Source organism: Thalassophryne amazonica, chromosome 14, assembly GCF_902500255.1.
Source record: "Thalassophryne amazonica chromosome 14, fThaAma1.1, whole genome shotgun sequence".
NCBI classification, from domain to species: domain Eukaryota; kingdom Metazoa; phylum Chordata; class Actinopteri; order Batrachoidiformes; family Batrachoididae; genus Thalassophryne; species Thalassophryne amazonica.
The window spans coordinates 72,650,893-72,668,772 of record NC_047116.1 but is presented as its reverse complement, the minus strand read 5'-3'; the positions used below and the strand labels follow the sequence as shown (position 1 = coordinate 72,668,772).

Below are 17,880 nucleotides of genomic sequence, written 5' to 3'. Positions count from 1 at the left end.
GGGAGCTACGACCACCACCCCCAGGACTAAACTAAGCCAACTTTTTTAGGTTCCTTAGAAGACCCCAAAACACAATCAGGATGTTCTCAAAAATAAAAACTGGCCTCAAGCCAGTTATCCAAGATGGAGTCCAAGATGGCCACCAAAATGGGGTTTTTCAATAAAAAACCTTTAAACAACATATAAACAACTTAAATATCACAGAGACTGAATGGGAAGACCATTGTAGGTCACAGCAAACTTTCTTCAAAGATGGTGAGCTCAACACAAACAGCATTCCTTTCTTCAAGGAAGGTGACTGTCAATACAAACAGAATTAAACTGAGGAACTCTTCTTCATAAAAAGGAGTGCAAACTGAGAAGTCTGTCTTCAGAGGTGGGAATCAACTCAGGAATCTTCTCTATTAAAAAGTGACAAACAAACTGAAGAAGCTGCTTTCATAATAGTAAAAAGTCAGACTATGTACAACTAAAGAATGTCTCTTTCTTCTTAAGAGTGGAAAACAAACTCAAAGATAAGATGCCAAAGTCTACTTAACAAAAAGGTTCAAACCCAGAGAACAGAAGACTTTTCTTCTGAGTAATGAGTTCAACTCCAGAGCGCAAAAACCAAGATCATACTCACTACCGAGAGTGGCAACAGGAAACATGCAGAGAACATGCATCAAAATAAACAATTATTACCTTAATGGGTGGGGAACCAATCGAGAAAACATTACTTTACAATCAATATTATAGGTCACGCACACATCCAATAATCACACTTCACAACTCATTCCTACTTGTATATTTTAAGTACTGCTCACTCACCTCCGAGCTGACAACTCTATCGCCTAGTGGAACCAGTGGTTTCGACTCCGATGATGTTGCAGTTGCGAGCTGAGAAACGCCGATCCCAACGAATAGTTGCTGCGTCGCAATGACACTTTTTCGCGGTGTTTCTTCCCTTTTGCATGTTCAATGAGGGCGACGCATCTACGGGATCCATATGCAATTAGATCCAAACAATACAGACATTGTGCTTTCCCGGGAAGGTCACATTTGCCTATGCAATCACCCACTTTCTCTGTTATGCTCTCCTCTTTCCTGCCTATTTTCACAGTTAATGTCACTGTTTTGTCCAGCCATGCCCATCGGAACTTGTTCTTCACCTCTTTATCAATTTCTAGGACCGCGGATTCTTCGCCTCTTGGAATTAATTTCGCCATTTTGCATTTGCAACACCGAAGAAAGTGCGGGAGAAACGCATATATAACCTTTGCGCTGATTGGTCATAAGCTTTGTAATAACCAATGAAAACGTACGTAAGTAATAGCATAGCTTCGACTGCGCTTCGATACCGTCTCAGTTTTTATGATTTGTTGGAGGGAAAACTACTGAATATTGGAAGTTGAAAGACTACACAGTTACCTCCCTTACACTACATGCTCATTGTGCACCTACTTCATACTGGTCACTGATCAGCACAGCGTTACTTCCGCGTTCAGCTGACTGACGGACTGATCGAACTTGCTGCGTCGGCGATAACAAACAAAGACCACTCAGTGTTCTGAATAGACGACAATTTTATTAAACAAAGGTACCCCTGGCATTAATTTTTTTTTTTTGCATTCTTACCCCCCCTAAAATTTTCTCAACGGATTTGGGCGTTTCACAAAATCGACCCCCGGGACTGTCAAGTCCGCGGAAATCCGCGAATCCGCGGAAAAATCTCATCCCTGATCATGGAAATGAAGCCATCAAACTATTATATACCAAAGATATACATTCAAACATGCATAAATGCAATGGACCCACAACTAAGGACAAACAGAAATCACTATATATTCACCTTATTCAGCCCCGCCCACTTTTACAACAGAGGCATTTTTGTTTTGTCTTAGGACTTCCGGTGAGCCGTGTTTTCAATACAGAACAACGGAAGATATTACATGGGTAGAAACAAAAACCTTTTTGAAAAACTCAAAGGGAATGACTCTGGCTCACCCACGGGTCATAACAGAGTGGGAAGATGACATGAAAAAGTGGCCCTCAATTATTTTTAACTACTTTGTGTTGTCACTTGGCGTGGACGGTTTGGCTATGAGGAACTTACGAGCTCCATGCTGCACAGTAGTACGGAGCTCATATAAAAGTACAATCAAGTTAAAATACTACCCGACAAGTACTACCACTGTAATGCCAAGATTACGTAACATTAATATACGTATGCTGTTATTTCATGCAGTGCTTGGTTGTATCAAACGCCAGAAAATGAGTACGTTAGATAGCAGCTAACGCTACAAACACATCTTACTCATTTCTCACTAGCATCTGCCGTGGCTTGTTCAATGGAGCGTTACAGTCCAATCATTTCTCTGGGTAAGGATCCAGTGGTGTGGGTTTTTTCTCCATAACATGAAAAGAACAGACATGGGGACGTTTGGGTGGATTTTTCAAATTCAGCACCTTTAGCCAGCGCCGGAGATCCTCGTCTTTCAATGGAGGAGGGAACAAGTTAAATGCTCGTCCACAGCACTCAGATCTCTACTTTCCATGTTCAAAACATTGTTCTGAAAGTGATAGATTCCTCTTCTTCCAGTTGTTGTGGCACTCATGAATTGAACAATTAATGCTGCTCATGTTCGGACACTTGTAGCGTGCTGTGTTCCCACAGAGCTAATCATCGACTCAGTGGCAAACTGGAAGTTGCTTGACAAAATGGAGCCGCCTACCCTGATTTCCTGAATAAGGTGAATAGCCAGCCTTAATTGCTGCAGGTACAGACCCAAACAGGTGAATTTATTCAGAAGCTAATGATGTGTAGGGGATCTCAGAAAACACCAGAGGGCAGCAAACATTCAGACACTTCATGAAACTGAAGAGAATAAAGGAACACCACATGGCAGTAGCCCATCCAGCTCAGTTTTAGTGACTGTAAACAGGAAGTACACAAGAAGCAATATGTCAATTCAATTTAACTTTATTCAGTTTGAAGAACGCCAACTCACGACAGCGTCACCCCAAGGCTCTTCACACAAAACAACCCAAAAACAAATTAAAATGAATTAAAAGATTAAAAAGCACAACTAAAAACACAATTAAAAGAGTAAAAGAAATATTAAATATTAAAAGAAATAAAAAGCATAATAACAACAATAAAAAGCATAATGACAAATATGTTAACGAAATGAGAGGGAGAATAAATGCGTCTTCAGTCTGGCTTTAAAAATGTCCACAGAGATACGGCTGACCGAGGTGCATTTGTGACCGCAAACAGGAAGTACACAAGAAGCAATATGGCTGAACAAGGTGCATGATGGGAGAACTTTTTCCTGGAAACACATAGAAAAGGTGTTAGCTGGTTACTGCTTTCGCTGCATTTGTTTTGCGGTCGTCACGCCAGGCACCAGCTTAGGAATACACTGAGCGAGCCACAAAACCGCCGTAATTGTATAACTTCAATCAACAAAGTAGTTCAGAAAAATTAATTAATAGATTAATTAGCCACTCACATACTAATTAAAAGGCAAAGGAATAATGATGAAACTACCCTCTGGACTTGTATACCCTCCGCACCTGTTCTCACCTGATTGAGGGGACATCAAAAGGATTTGCAAAGAATTACACTAGTTTTTCTTCAAATGACATTAGCTGTCATCTGCCAAGGATTGATACATTTCATCTAGCCACTGTCACTACAGAAAACAATCTACATTCAGGTTAGTGATGTTTTTATCTGAATGTCAAATATAAAGCCCTGTTCGTAATCTATTCATGTGTTACATAAGTCTTCTTAGTGTTGAAATATCCCGGGAAACCACCAGAAATTTGACTAATGGATCAGCATCTTAAAAAGTGCTCAGTGGTAATTAGTCATTTATGATGAAATTTGTGAATTAAACATAAATTCTATCTATCTATCTATCTATCTATCTATCTATCTATCTATCTATCTATCTATCTATCTATCTATCTATCTATCTATCTATCTATCTATCTATCTATCTATCTATCTATCTATCTATCTATCTATCTATCTATCTATCTATCTATCTATCTATCTATCTATCTATCTATCTATCTATCTATATATATATAGTTGTGACACCAATTACAGGTCTTGAAGAAATAATCAAATTTCTATGATATAGAAATAATATGAACTGTTAGTAATGTGTTTTTTATTCATAATGGCAGGTTCATTAATGAACATTTTACATATAGAAATACTGTGAACTGTTACTAATTTGTTGCTTATTTATAAGTCCTGTAATGAATATTTCTACATTGTACATAGCATAATTATCTACTTTCATTGAATTAAAATGCTGTTGTTTTATGATATTGCCATTAAATATCTCTCATTATATTTATAATTGCAATTTGTTATACATATTCTCAATCACCCCTGAAGAAAATTATTAAAATAATATTGCCAAATTGGAGCTTCAATTTTTACAGTATTTCAATCAAACAACTTCAATATTTTTCGATAGAGAAAAAGGCTGCTCGGTCAAGCTTTGCCTTCGTTATATTAACTATAATTATGACTGTTTTATCATCATCAAGAACAAACTCTAAGTAGCAGCGGAGGTTTTTTTTTCTTGCTCTGTTCCTGCGTGAATCTAGATTTACCCACAATTCATAGCGAAAGCGCTTCCTCCTTCACTCGGCTCCCTATGACAGATTTCCACGCAATGCTAACGTCGCTCAGCAGGTATTAAAATCTACATCGCCAACTTTAGGTTATCACATGGGTGTATTTGTTTACGTTTGCTAATTGTTATGAGTTGGAAAATTGGCCGGGGACATAACCTGCTGTCTAGAAGGGAATGATGTTGAACGGGCTAGTTGGCAACTAGCTGAATTAGCTCATTGCTAACTGAGGTGACGCTCAGTGATCCTCGCTGCTAAAAGAAAACATTTTAGAAAGGATGAAAGAAATACTTTAAAACCTGCTTACTAACATTCTACAAGCAGTAATTAACGTTTGCAAGTGTGTTCACCAAACTAGCAGGCTGCTCTTTCTGCTGCTGACTAGCTATCGGCTGATGGCTTTCCTGAACACTTGTGTGTCTAATGAAGTTTATTGTGGAATGTTTTGCCACGCATTCGCTCTTTTTAGTGTATCCCATAATTCCTTGCGCGCCAGAGAGGCGCTGCAGTCAAAACAACGTGGTGAAACCATATTATACTATCAAAATATAAATTTGTGCGCCTTTCATAACATTTATAGAGGGTTTTCAATCACGTGACCGATTTGCTGCAGGACAGGTGCCGTCTCCATTCTGGATTACAAGGAGGCTGGACGTGATAGAAAAATGGAGAGAATGTACGGTTATTACGATGCTTTTAATCCTCGAGATAAAGCTATTTATCGTGATAAATGTGTAGCAGTTGGTTCAGTGGATCCGTATCTTATACCAGATAGTGAGTTTAGTGTTGATGTAATGAACTGGCCAGCCGACCAGGTCAGCCTCGCCGGCCTCCTGCAGAGCATCACAGCGGAGCTCTGAAAGCGGAGGTTGGTCTTGAAGTCCTGAGCGATTTCTCTCACCAGGCGCTGGAAGGGCAGCTTGCGGATCAGCAGCTCGGTGCTCGAGGACCACAATGTAAATAAGCATCCGTATTGGAAGCGTTCTTGTGTTATCCCTGGCAGTATTTTTATGTATTCTTATATAATTTTATTGCCGAATAAAATAAAATTCTGGGAGCAGTGGATTTTTGTTAGCGGCGGATCTCTCTCAGCGCCACGGTGCCGTGAGGCTTTGTTACACCCCATTATGTAACACCTCATTATGTAACAGGCTGACAAAATGTAATAAATTTTCACGCCATTATGTAATAATTTATGCATTTTGTAACAATTGCTGCATTTTGTAATAAAATTCTTACACATTGCGGAGGCTATTATAAAATGAGGTAGCTGATTTTTTAGGGGTTTGCAAATGTAATAACATGGTGCATTATGTAATAACCAACAAAAATGGGTATCTTTTTCAGCACTGTGATCTAGCAGGCACATAAAGCACAACATATATCATCAGTAATGACAACAGCATTGTATAGCCTGCATTAGTGCACATACAGGCCCAGGGCAGAGACGCTGAAAGTAAAACCTTAGTAAAGCCTTAACTGGTTCAGATTCATGAGGACATCTAAGCCTCACTGATAAACCACAGCACATTGCGCCCCCCCCCCCCCCACACACACACCACCACTACTGTTGTCAATAGTATATCCACCCCTTACACAACACACTACCCCTTTTTTCACCATTCTCACTACTGTTCCATTAGTAAATCATCCCATAGTCACAGTAGCCTACATTGCCCCCATCATCTGTCATCAGTAGTATAACACTCCTTTACTAGACACTGTCCCATCTCCTCCACAAGCATACAGCACATTTCCGCCGCTTTGATAGCCTATCCTACATAAAAATATTCATAAAATAGAATTAATTATAAATTAATATTTCACTGGAATAATGATTTCTCAATTAAAATTTGGCAAAATCATAAAAACATTTATGCAGTAATGTGTTAACTGCTGGGAGGTGCTGACTTTTATAAAACTAGAATATTCTAGAATATTTCTTCTCTACTAGTATAGGTTTATTTTGACAGTTGAGGTCATGACAAAGAGCTCTTTGGTCATGACATCACTGCACTTGTCATGACATCACCGCACATGTTGCCATCACAGCACCTGCACAAACAGGCAACATGTTGAAAGGTATGGAATTATATTTAAATTTAATATGTATTGTTTTTTAAAGAAGAATTCAGATTTGTCCTATTTAGAGGTAATGAATATGAAAAGTAAAGCTAGGTTGCATGTTAACTTTGCAATGATAGCTGCAACCTTCATGCTGGTTAGGCTACAATGTGTTGGTTAGCTGACAGCAGCTAACCTAAAGCTTGGTGGACTTGAATAAACTTTGACTGATAAATAGTGGGGTGGTTTTTTTTTTCCAATTTTATTTCATTTTTCACACATGAATTTAGTCACAGTAATAATTAAAGATGTTTTATAGATTTCCAATTTATGTGTAAAATAATTAGCAGCTTTAAGCTACACATTTTAAAGCAGTAAGCTAGTTCTCAACCATTGCGGACCCTCTCCCGGGGGCGGCGCGAGTTGGCTCCAGGATGAGGGGAAAAAAATCAGAAAATAATAATAATAATAAAATTCCATGTCGAAAATGCAAGTGGTTGGACTACTGTAACGCAGTAACAAATGAACCACGTGTTAATTTTGCATGGGGGTAGCATTTTGAGCTTGTGACAAGATGCCACGTAACTGCTAGACTTGCCCAAGCCCTCTATATAGCACACACGCGTAATTCACTCTAGTCTCTTGCCAAGTTCACTTGTGTTTTCAGTATTACTATCATCAAACATCACTAACGCTACCTCAAATCTGACTTTACTCTGACTAAAAGAAAAACAAATGTAAAAGAAATAATAAATGAAAACATACATTGCCTTGTTAGAAATATCTAATAATAGGTTACCATGTATGAACATAATAAAAAATGTAAAGTATTGTCTTGCAGCTAGCAGAATGTAATTAATCCTATCTATGACTACTTTTCCAACAGATCTGGTATTAGCCACTATTCTGACATGTACCCTTTGGGTGTCATGCATGGGGTATGGACAACTGCAGTCAATGAGTGAAGACGTGTACAGCATTATAGTCAGCAAACTGAGAGGAGAGTTCAATGTCCCTGTTGCTGAACGGACAAGAATTCAACAAAATACCTTAGTGAGGCTGTGGAGGAATAGAAATGTCTACTCTCTAAGTGAAGATGGACAAACCTTATTGTGTGCCGGGAAGCCAGTCATTTTAAAATCTGAAATTCACGGAGTGGTTTGAAAATGTATGGATGACACCAGAGGATCTGGGGCAAAAAAAACTGAACAAACGACTGAATGAGCAATATTCTGGCATAAGTGTGAGGAAGGTTCAGAACACTTTGGATAGGTCTGAATGCTACCAACTAAACCAGGCTAGATTTGGAAACAAACCCATCCCAAGGCAGATTAGGACCAGAGAAGTACACCACCAACATCAGAATGACCTTCTTGATATGGGGAAATGGAAGATTATTCAAGGCCATTCTACACATCGATACTTACTGTAGTCGATGTTTTCAGTTGATATATATGGCTGAGACTATTGAAGAGTAAAAGTAGTGTGGAAATTGCTAACCATCTGGAGGATATTTATTCTGAACATGGCCCCCTACAGTTTCACAGCACGACAGAGGGACTGAATTTCAAGGAACAGTGAAAAGGCTGATGGACTCCATGCAAGTCAGAATAATTCAGAGTTCACCATACCACCCAGAAAGTCAAGGAAAGGTAGAGAGGAGCCACAGAGTTATATGGAAAAAGATCTTGTATGACATGATAAGATTTCAGAGAAGAGGGGTTAATTGGGTAAAACATCTGCCTTCATATTCCAGAGTGCTAAATGAAGATCCCAAGGAAGTGTTAGGCTGGATGACTCCATTTGAAATTTATTATGGGAGAAAAAGCAATAGAATAATGCATCCCTTATCAGGGTCTCCCTCTTCTATCAGAAAGGAATATTTAAATAATCCACTCCCTGAACCCTCTCTAAAACAGCGCCATCAGTTTCGTTCTAAACAGAACAGATTGAGAAGACAGGCACAGAAGGCCACTGAGCACTGTAACAAGCGGATGATCAGAAATCAACGCAAAACCCACCATCTGTTTATAATGTTAATGAAGCTGTTTTGGTCAGAGTGAAAGACAAAGGTTCAAGAAGGTATCGGGTCTTGACTGGTAGAATTGTGAAACGAAATGTAAAGCTTGCCAAATACAAAGTGGTGTTTCAGATTCTTGGAGATCCCGAAATGTAAGAAAAATGGTTCTTTGTATCAGATGTCACAAGTACAACACGCCTGCAAGAAAGATTCAATTCCAAGTCTTTAAAGACTTCAAAACCTTTACATCCACTTTTGATAGAATACACACATAGAGACAGACTTGAGGATTTCATTTCTTTGCATCTGAATGTGCGATTTGACCCTGCACCAGAAGGAATTTGCCATTTTGCCGCAATATCTGATCAGCTAGCCATGTACGGAATTTTCAGATCTCCCGAAACTTTAAGAGAGGAAATTGTTCAAGATTTAAGGTCTAATCCATATGTGAATGGAATACACCTGTCACACTTTGTTAATCAAAATGACTGGGATGAGTATTTGAAGAGAATGTCACAATGTGGGACATACTGGGACCATATCACGCTACAAATGGCCTCTGAGATTTTCAATGTTCAATTTATTGTGTTGTCATTGGGTGCTGATGCATCTACAATTATTTCTCCATTCAATACATACCGTGATGGCAATCCTTTGTTAGTCCTTGGACACATTGCTGAAGGACATGGGGAGCACTATTTAAGTCTGGAAGGATCAGTCTCTCCATTTATTGAAAACATATTGGAAGCTGAGAGGGAAAAACTAATTCAAAGACATGAAAATGAATCTGACCATGACCATGAAGAGCTCACACCATTTGCTGATGGACAACAAGAGTATACCCAACCAACTGAATCTCAAGATGATGCCCTTGGTGGCTCCACACATGATTTTCAGTTAAAAAAATCGTGGTTCGTATTGTGTGTGATTTTTTTTTTTTTTTTTTTTTTTTTTTTTTAACTGATGTTCGGTTGTAAAGGTTTGTTCATGGTTCTTGAGAAATAGTTTTATTTTTTGTTTGTTCTTTCATATTCATAATGGGAGTTGTAAGTAAGCTTGTGCCTTTTTCTTTTGTTTTTGTTCTATTGGAAAAACAGTAATTGGGATCTTAGTAAATTAAAAAAAGAAAAAATTGCTCTCCTTGTTTTTATATTTATATATGTGTTCATGTGCCTATTTCAGTTAGGCTATTTTATATCTGTGTCAGAATAACACACCAAACTTGAGCACTTTAAACAGCCACCAAAATATTTTAAATCACAGCTTTCCACATGTTTCTAATGACCCTTACCTATGACTCCTCTCACCATTACTTCTGATCAATTCAATTTGTTTTATCCTTCTCTGTCTGTTTTGTTCCTGTAGATAAATCTCTCCAACATGTAGCTAAAGGACTACCAATGAAATAGTGCCAGTCTTGAGTCTGTGCTACACACTGCCCCCACATCATTTCTTTACTCAGTGCCCTCAGATAATGCCCTGTCTGGACTGTTCTTCTATCACACTGGCTTCTATTGACAGATAGTGTATGCATAGGCCTTTAGGTTTCTCAAAGCAAACCTAAAACAGTAAGTGAGGCTTAGATGGCATGAATCAAAACCTGCATGTGCACTAATCTAGGCTGGGCTGTATGATATACAATGCGATTGTCATTACTGATGATATATGTTGTGCTTTATGTGCCTGATAGATCACAGTGCTGAAAAAGATACCCATTTTTGTTGGTTATTACATAATGCACCATGTTATTACATTTGCAAACCCATAAAAAATCAGCTACCTCATTTTGTAATAGCCTCCACAATGTGTAATAATTTTATTACAAAATGTGGAGAAATATATTACATATTGCATTCAAGCGGCTTATTACAAAATGCAGCAATTGTTACAAAATGCGTAAATTGTTACATAATGGTGTGAAAATTTATTACGTTTTGTCAGCCTGTTACATAATGAGGTGTTGTTACATATTGGGGTGTAACAGGCTTCTTCACGCCGACATTGAAGCTTCTGCAATTGTTCGCCAAATGCACGTAGCGTATCACAACGGCCACCGCGAGTGTAATCCAGAATGGCCGCGGGACACAAAATGACGTGACTGATACTTCACATGAAAACCCTCTATAAGAGGGTGCATGCATGCTACCTTCAACCTGTGTGGAACTTCATAAACAAACCGAATTTCAGACATACATACATATATTACTCAGGAATAAACAGCGACAACAGTGCCCTTTACAACAGTATTGTAAGGACAAGAAGCAGCCATGGGTGCATTTTGGTGGGGGATAGGGGGGACATGCCCCCCCCACCTTTTCAACCGGGGGGACAGAATATGGTATGTCCCCCCCACCTTCTGACATATATGTGTGTACTTGAAACATGTTATGCCAGTCTTACGTGCAAACCATGTCAGTCTTATGTGCTAAACCATGTCAGAATAGTATCTTTGTTTCTGCAAGTTTGTATTTTTAGCAGCATTGACTTGTTTACAACACCTGTTTCTTGTTTGTCACATTCGTAATTTTCTGGGACTGCATTTGCCCAGATTTGAAACCAAAAATAGTTGCCTCTAGGGACTAGTGTCTACACATAAGTATCAGTGGACCATATACTAATTTACTAAATTCTGAAAGTTAGAAAAGGAATTCAGAAAAGCTATCTGGGACCTCAGAAAGCCCACCTGCAATTATTGCTTGATCTCCAAAATCAGTCTATGCAAGCGAAATTATGTTCAGTATGAGTGTTCTCATTAGTGCCACTTCGAAAATTAAATTCATCATAAGTAATTTATCCTAAACTTGTGATCTTTTGTTTTTTCAAACTTATGCAAAAACAAATCTTGAGAAAAAAAATACAGTATGCCATAGTTAATAATTATTAAGAGCCTGTTCTTTCATATTTATGAATACATTTTACCACATTGCAGTTGTTTTTTTTAATGAAAACTCAACCTATCATTCTTTTTGAGTTCTACACATGTGGTCATACCTTATTTACACCAGGATATTAATAAAATCAATGCTGGCTATATTCCACTGTTAAAGGAGATTTTTTTTAATGAAAGACGTGCGGACAGGTCCGCGCGTCGGGACGCAGCCGGCATGGTGCGGCGGCACAGGAAAAACACCTCCGTGTTGATAACCATTTGTAAAATCCAGGCGGCTTTTTATGGCTTTCAGTGGAGTGAGTATATGAGAAATTGTTTAACAGCTGGACATGTTCCAACTTGTCCTTAAGGCTTCCAACAGAGGTGTTTTTCCTGTGGCGGAGCGTCGCGGCGGCTGCGAGCCGACGCTGCAATCCGCCCGCACATCTTTCATTAAAAAAATCTCCTTTAACAGTGGAATATCCGGATAAAATGCTGAAACCGACTTCTTCTGAAACTTCTCTGTTCTCTCACGACGTCCTGGATCAATAGAGCCTGAAATGTGGAGGTTTTCAGCTTGAAACAGGCTGATGATGGCGCCTGAGAGCGCTGCGCGACGTCTCGCACCGTGGGAAGTCCTTAAAGCGACAGTATCACCTCAAAATCTCTCATCAGACGTTAAAATTTTCACTGAAAACCAGCTTAATTTTTCGAACCGTGTCCACTTCGATGTGTCTCACAGGTTTAGAAAAAATTTTGATCAAACAAAGCGCCAGTCTCAGCAACTTCTCAGACAAAGGAATTCCGACGAGGGGCTGGACGACTCCTCCCACAAGGAGTGCTCACAGGCGAATGACGTCACCGACAGGCGTGGAAAAACTCACGCATGCGCAAGAGGGTTCAAGCATGTCTGACGTTAAAACATATGAATGAAATCCATATAGTTTTTGAAAAAAATTAAAAGGACCTATACTTTATGGACAGACCTCGTACATAAGACAGGCATGTAAGAACTGTGCATTTTTGAAGTTTTGCACATTTTAAAATTTCTGCCATAGTGTTTTTCATGAGCTATAAATTAGTCTGTTTTGAAAGAGCATGTTAGATGTCGTAAAAACAATTTATGACAATCATGTTTACACAGTGTTATTGTAAATGGGTGCGAATACGGAGCCCGCCTAGGGACATGGTGGTTAATTTTTTTTGTCCCAGATTATTGCGTTCCCTCGCAATAGTTTTTGCATTCCCTTGCAATAACCTAATATCATGCCGATCAGAGCACACAGTGAATGGACTCAGGTGGGGGGGAGACTGAATGAATATGCGCGCACACACACACACACACAGCAACAGGATTCATGAGAGAATGGGATCCCATGAGATGAGGGAGTAAATTGCTACAACTTGCACAGCTGTAAGACTCCGTATGAAATATAGTTTATTTATACAGCAGTGATAGTAAGTAGCAACACGTTGCGGTGCCTTATGAACATTCATGTTTTCTTTATTTCCCGTCTCCTCGTGAATCCTGTTGCTGTCTACTGTGTGTGTGTGCGCATATGTGTTCAGTCCCCCCCCACCCGATTCCACTCACTGTGTGCTCTGATAGGCATGCGCTTTAATATGATGTTAGGTTATTGCGAGGGAACGCAAAAGGTATTGCGAGTGAATGCAGTAATCTGGGCCAACAAAAATTAACCACCATGTCCCTAGGCGGGCTCCGTACGTGAATTGCTGTTAAGTGGTCAAACTAAAAAAACAAAACCTTGCTTTGTAATTGCACCAAGCCAAACAAAATGAGTCAAAATCTGCAGAAAGACAATAGAAAGTGACAAAGCTGGTGAACTGGGTGCCAGGAACACTGACAGAAAAGCAGGCATCAGGTAGCATCAGACGGGATCAAGGTGAGTTTCTCTTCTTCTTCTTTCTTCAGTAAGTTGCTGTTTGAAGGACATGTCGCACGTTATTTAACGTCCTGTACTCCAGAAAATATGTAAAATAATAAGAAGTTATGTATAATGTATTTGGTTTATGGATATTTAGTTAGTAATTCAAGTTCTGAGTTTTTGATTGACAGCTTGGTGGCCTGTGCATAACCAGTGGGGATGCATCCGTGAGGAAAAACCCACCCATGTGAAAGATTTGTGTCAGAAATGCAAATAAAATGTTTGGCAGCAAAATTTTGGGAACTGATAATCAAAAAACAGTGAGGGCAAAAGTCTTATCACTGAGACAGAAACAGAAAAACCTGTAAACAAAAGGACATAATAGTAATCACACATAAGTAAAAGGCCAGTAGTTTCCAGAAATCTGCAACTAATTATTTATTAGTTATTTAACTATAACTATACTATATAACTATAACTATTTAACTTTCACTATAATGACACAAATCTGTCTTCATAATTGGGACGTGCAAACTGATACTACAACCTCGAATCAGGACGTTCCTGCGTAAAGCAAAGAAAAATGACTTGTGGCTTCCCTAAGGATTCGGTTAAAGTCTCACAGACTGCTGCCTGGTCAGTGCCCATGATTAAATCTGGCCATATGTGTTGGGGAAGCGGCCCACACAACAATATGCAGACAGGGGGAAAGTACAGAAAGACAGTTTAAAATGTGGGAGATTCTAGAATTTCTTTTTTTGTTGTTGTTTGTTTACACATTTTTTTCAATTTGAAAAGTTTGAATTCCCAAGTCACAATGTCACCAGGCTGGGGGCATTCACTTCAAAGTGTGAAAATCTCACCTTGTACTTGTGATTCAGATTTTGACACCCCTCTGTATTGTCAGAAAAAAGAAAAAGAAAAACAAAAGGTCCAGCTTTCCTCCCCAAGTCAGCAGGTGCACTTCTGGAAAACGTCTTATTACTCTGCATTTTACTCTGCATTTGTCGGCATTTGTCAGTGTGTGATGTACATTTTAGGAAAAACAGAAACATCCCGATGGCTGGCTGACAGTGAAACGAACGCTGCTTTCATTCGAAAGCGAAGGTTCAGATTTACAGAGGCTGTACAGAGAGACAGGAGGCAACACACATCACCCCAAAACTTGTAATTTTTCAGAGTCTGGCGGATTTTGGATTCTAACATGTGGTGACACTGCTGTTTGTGAAGGTGGACACTGTTTTAGTCCCGCTGTGAGCGTGCATGCGGTATGTTGCCATGACGCTGTTTTTTTGGTGGAGCGGACTTTGAAAATCACAAGTGGATGACTGTTCAGGTTTTTTTTCTTGTTCTTCTCAGTGGAGCTGGTAGGGTTTATTTTTATTTTACTTTGAGTGTCTGTCTTGATCTGAGACTGTTCTGTAACGGAGCAGCATGCACTGCACTCGCGCAATGTGCACGTGCAGTTTTTGCACAGTGGAAAGCGGCTGCTTTTACCATGACTGCATCAAAAAGAACAGTTATCACTTAAAAAAAAGAGTCATCACACTTATCTAAACTTTGTAATTAATCAGTGGTTCCGTTTTTAACGTTACCAGCATTCTATTCAAGTGCACGCTGAGACGCTTTCCTCTAACAAGCGCTGTCTGAAACACTTGGAAATGTTATGATTTCAGTGCGACATGTCCTTTAAAGCATGGAAGAATGGAAATAATGCACGCCGCTATCCAGCCCCAGAATCTCAGTGTGTGTTGGTACTTGAATAATTTTGAATTCCGTTCTGCCGTTTTCTTCATAAAAGCCTCCGTGTTCACTGTCATAGAGGCTGCAGCATCGTGCTTAGCCTCTGAGACAGACAGCATTGATCGAGTCATCTGTGCACCTGCCTCCTCCCCAGACGGTGCGGCGATCACTGCGCCCCGCGTGGGCTGTGGTTCCCACCAAGACGAAATAAAAAATGCAGAGATCAATCCTCTGATCATCTGGCTTTGTGTAACACTTGCATTTTGTATTGGTTTGTGTCATCTGGATGTTAACAGGATAAAATAAAAAGCTGAAGTTGTTTATATGAAATTTCCCACGCTGTTAGATTCCCACCAAGTCTCCCACTAAAACATCATGAGATGACACTGCACTATAGCCGTGTTAGATGGCAGTATCACCGCATGGCGCCATTGTTCCATTGTCTGGGGAGAACCCTGTTCTCGTCATTTGCATTGGATGAATTTACTGTGCAGAGCGTTACGTGTTTTTTCAAATTTATTTTTTATATGGTGTGACATCTCGAGCCAGACCATCTTCAGTATTTTGTCCATTTTAAGTTTGCTTGCTTTTTGTGCAAATGTTGGCATCTCATAAAACCTCACTCTGTACAGATTTGAAATCAGTGTCGGCAGTATCTCTATTCGGCAGCCATCTCATCAGTGAAATTTTACACCAGTTCATAAAAATAAGTCAACTTTTGTCACAAAAGTTGATAGTTTTGTATGCTTAAACTTGAATGGTTGCATTTATCTCATCCAGGGACAATAATTTCAACACAAGTGCAAATCAGAAAGCTTTTGTCTTTCGGAAGAAAACTAAATTAACCCATTCCATTAATACTTCAGAAGCTTCTGGGTGGAATAATGCAGTTGCTTGCTTCAGATGGCTCGTTCTCTGTTTCCCTGTTCGAGTCAGACACAGCAGGCTGAGGGGACTCTCGACACCTCCTGCACTGAGGGGGCTGGTCATGCACAGAGTTTGAGACTAGATTGTGTGGACAGAAGCAGTGCAGCTGACTGAAATGTCAGTGACTTATGGAAACAAATATGCACATCTACAACCCCAATTCCAGTGAAGTTGGGACATTGTGTGAAATGTAAATAAGTAAGTCCCTTCGGCTGCTCCCTTGTTTGCACTTGGGGTCGCCACAGCAAATCAAGGTGGATCTGCATGTTGAATTGGCACAGGTTTTACGGCGGATGCCTTTCCTGACGCAACTCCACGTTACATGGAGAAATGTGGCAGGGGTGGGATTTGAACCCGGAGCCTTCTGAACTGAAAACCAAGTGCATTAACCACTTGGCCACCACCCCTGCTATTGTGTGAAATGTAAATAAAAACAGAAAATAATGATTTGCAAATCCTCTTCAACCTAAATTCAGTTGAATACACCACAAAGACAAGCTATTTAATGTTCAGACTGATAGACTTTTTTTGTTTTGTCCAACAGTTTAAGAACAATGCAAGGAATTTAGGGATTCCATCATCTACACTCCATAATATAATCAGAAGATTCAGAGAATCTGAAGAACTTTCTACACATAAGCGGCAAGGCTGAAAACCAACATTGAATGCTCGTGACCTTCAATGCCTCAGGCAGCACTGCATTAAAACCGACATCATTGTGTAAAGGATCTTACCACGTGGGCTCAGGAACACTTCAGTAAACCATTGTCAGTTAACACATTTCGTCGCTACATCTACAAGTGCAAGTTAAAACTCTACCATGCAAAGCAAAAGCTATACATCAACAACATCCAGAAACGCTGCCGCCTTCTCTGGGTCTGAGCTCATTTGAATTGGACAGACACAAAGTGGAAAAGTGTGCTGTGGTCTGATGAGTCCACATTTCAAGTTGTTTTTGGAAATCATTGACGTCGTGTCCTCCGGACAAAAGAGGAAAAAGACCATCCAGATTGTTACCAGTGCAAAGTTCAGAATCCAGCATCTGTGATGGTATGGGGGTGTGTTAGTGCCCATGGCATGGGCAGCTTACACATCTGTGATTGAACCATTAGTGCTGAAAGGTACATCCAGATTTTGGAGTAACACATGCAAGCAACATCTTTTTCAGGGACGTTCCTTGCTTATTTCAGCAAGACGATGCCAACCCACATTCTGCACATGTTACAACAGCGTGGCTTCGTAGTAAAAGAATGCGAGTACTAGACTGGCCTGCCTACAGTCCAGACCTGTCACCCATTGAAAATGTGTGGCACATTATGAAGCGCAAAATACGACATGAAGTCATACATCAAGCGAGAATGGGAAAGAATTCCACCTACAAAGCTTCAACAATTAGTGTCCTCAGCTCCCAAACGCTTATTGAGTGTTGTTAGAAGGAAAGGTGGTGTAACACAGTGATAAACATACCACTGTCCCAGCTTTTTTGAAACGTGTTGCATCCATTTCAAAATGAGCAAATATTTGCACACAAACAATAAAGTTTATCAGTTTGAACATTAAATATCTTGTGTTTGTGGTGTATTCAATTGAATATAGGTTGAAGCGGATTTGCAAATCATTGTATTCTGTTTTTATTTACATTTTACACAATGTCCCAACTTCATTGGAATTGGGGTCGGATTAATAATTTCAATCATAAAATCTTGGATATAATATTAACAGAAATTTTCTCC

At 39.6% G+C, this 17,880-nt stretch overlaps 1 protein-coding gene across 1 annotated transcript in view; it reads left to right on the top strand.

Annotated features, from left to right (window-relative positions):
• Positions 1-4,617: 4,617 nt before the first annotated feature.
• The window catches only part of sec22a (SEC22 homolog A, vesicle trafficking protein), a 71,518-nt gene continuing 58,255 nt past the window's right edge, over positions 4,618-17,880 (top strand). Inside the window, exon 1 of the mRNA XM_034185847.1 lies at positions 4,618-4,699. The gene's annotated coding sequence lies outside the window, so the exon portion shown is untranslated. The remainder of the gene's footprint in view (positions 4,700-17,880) is intronic.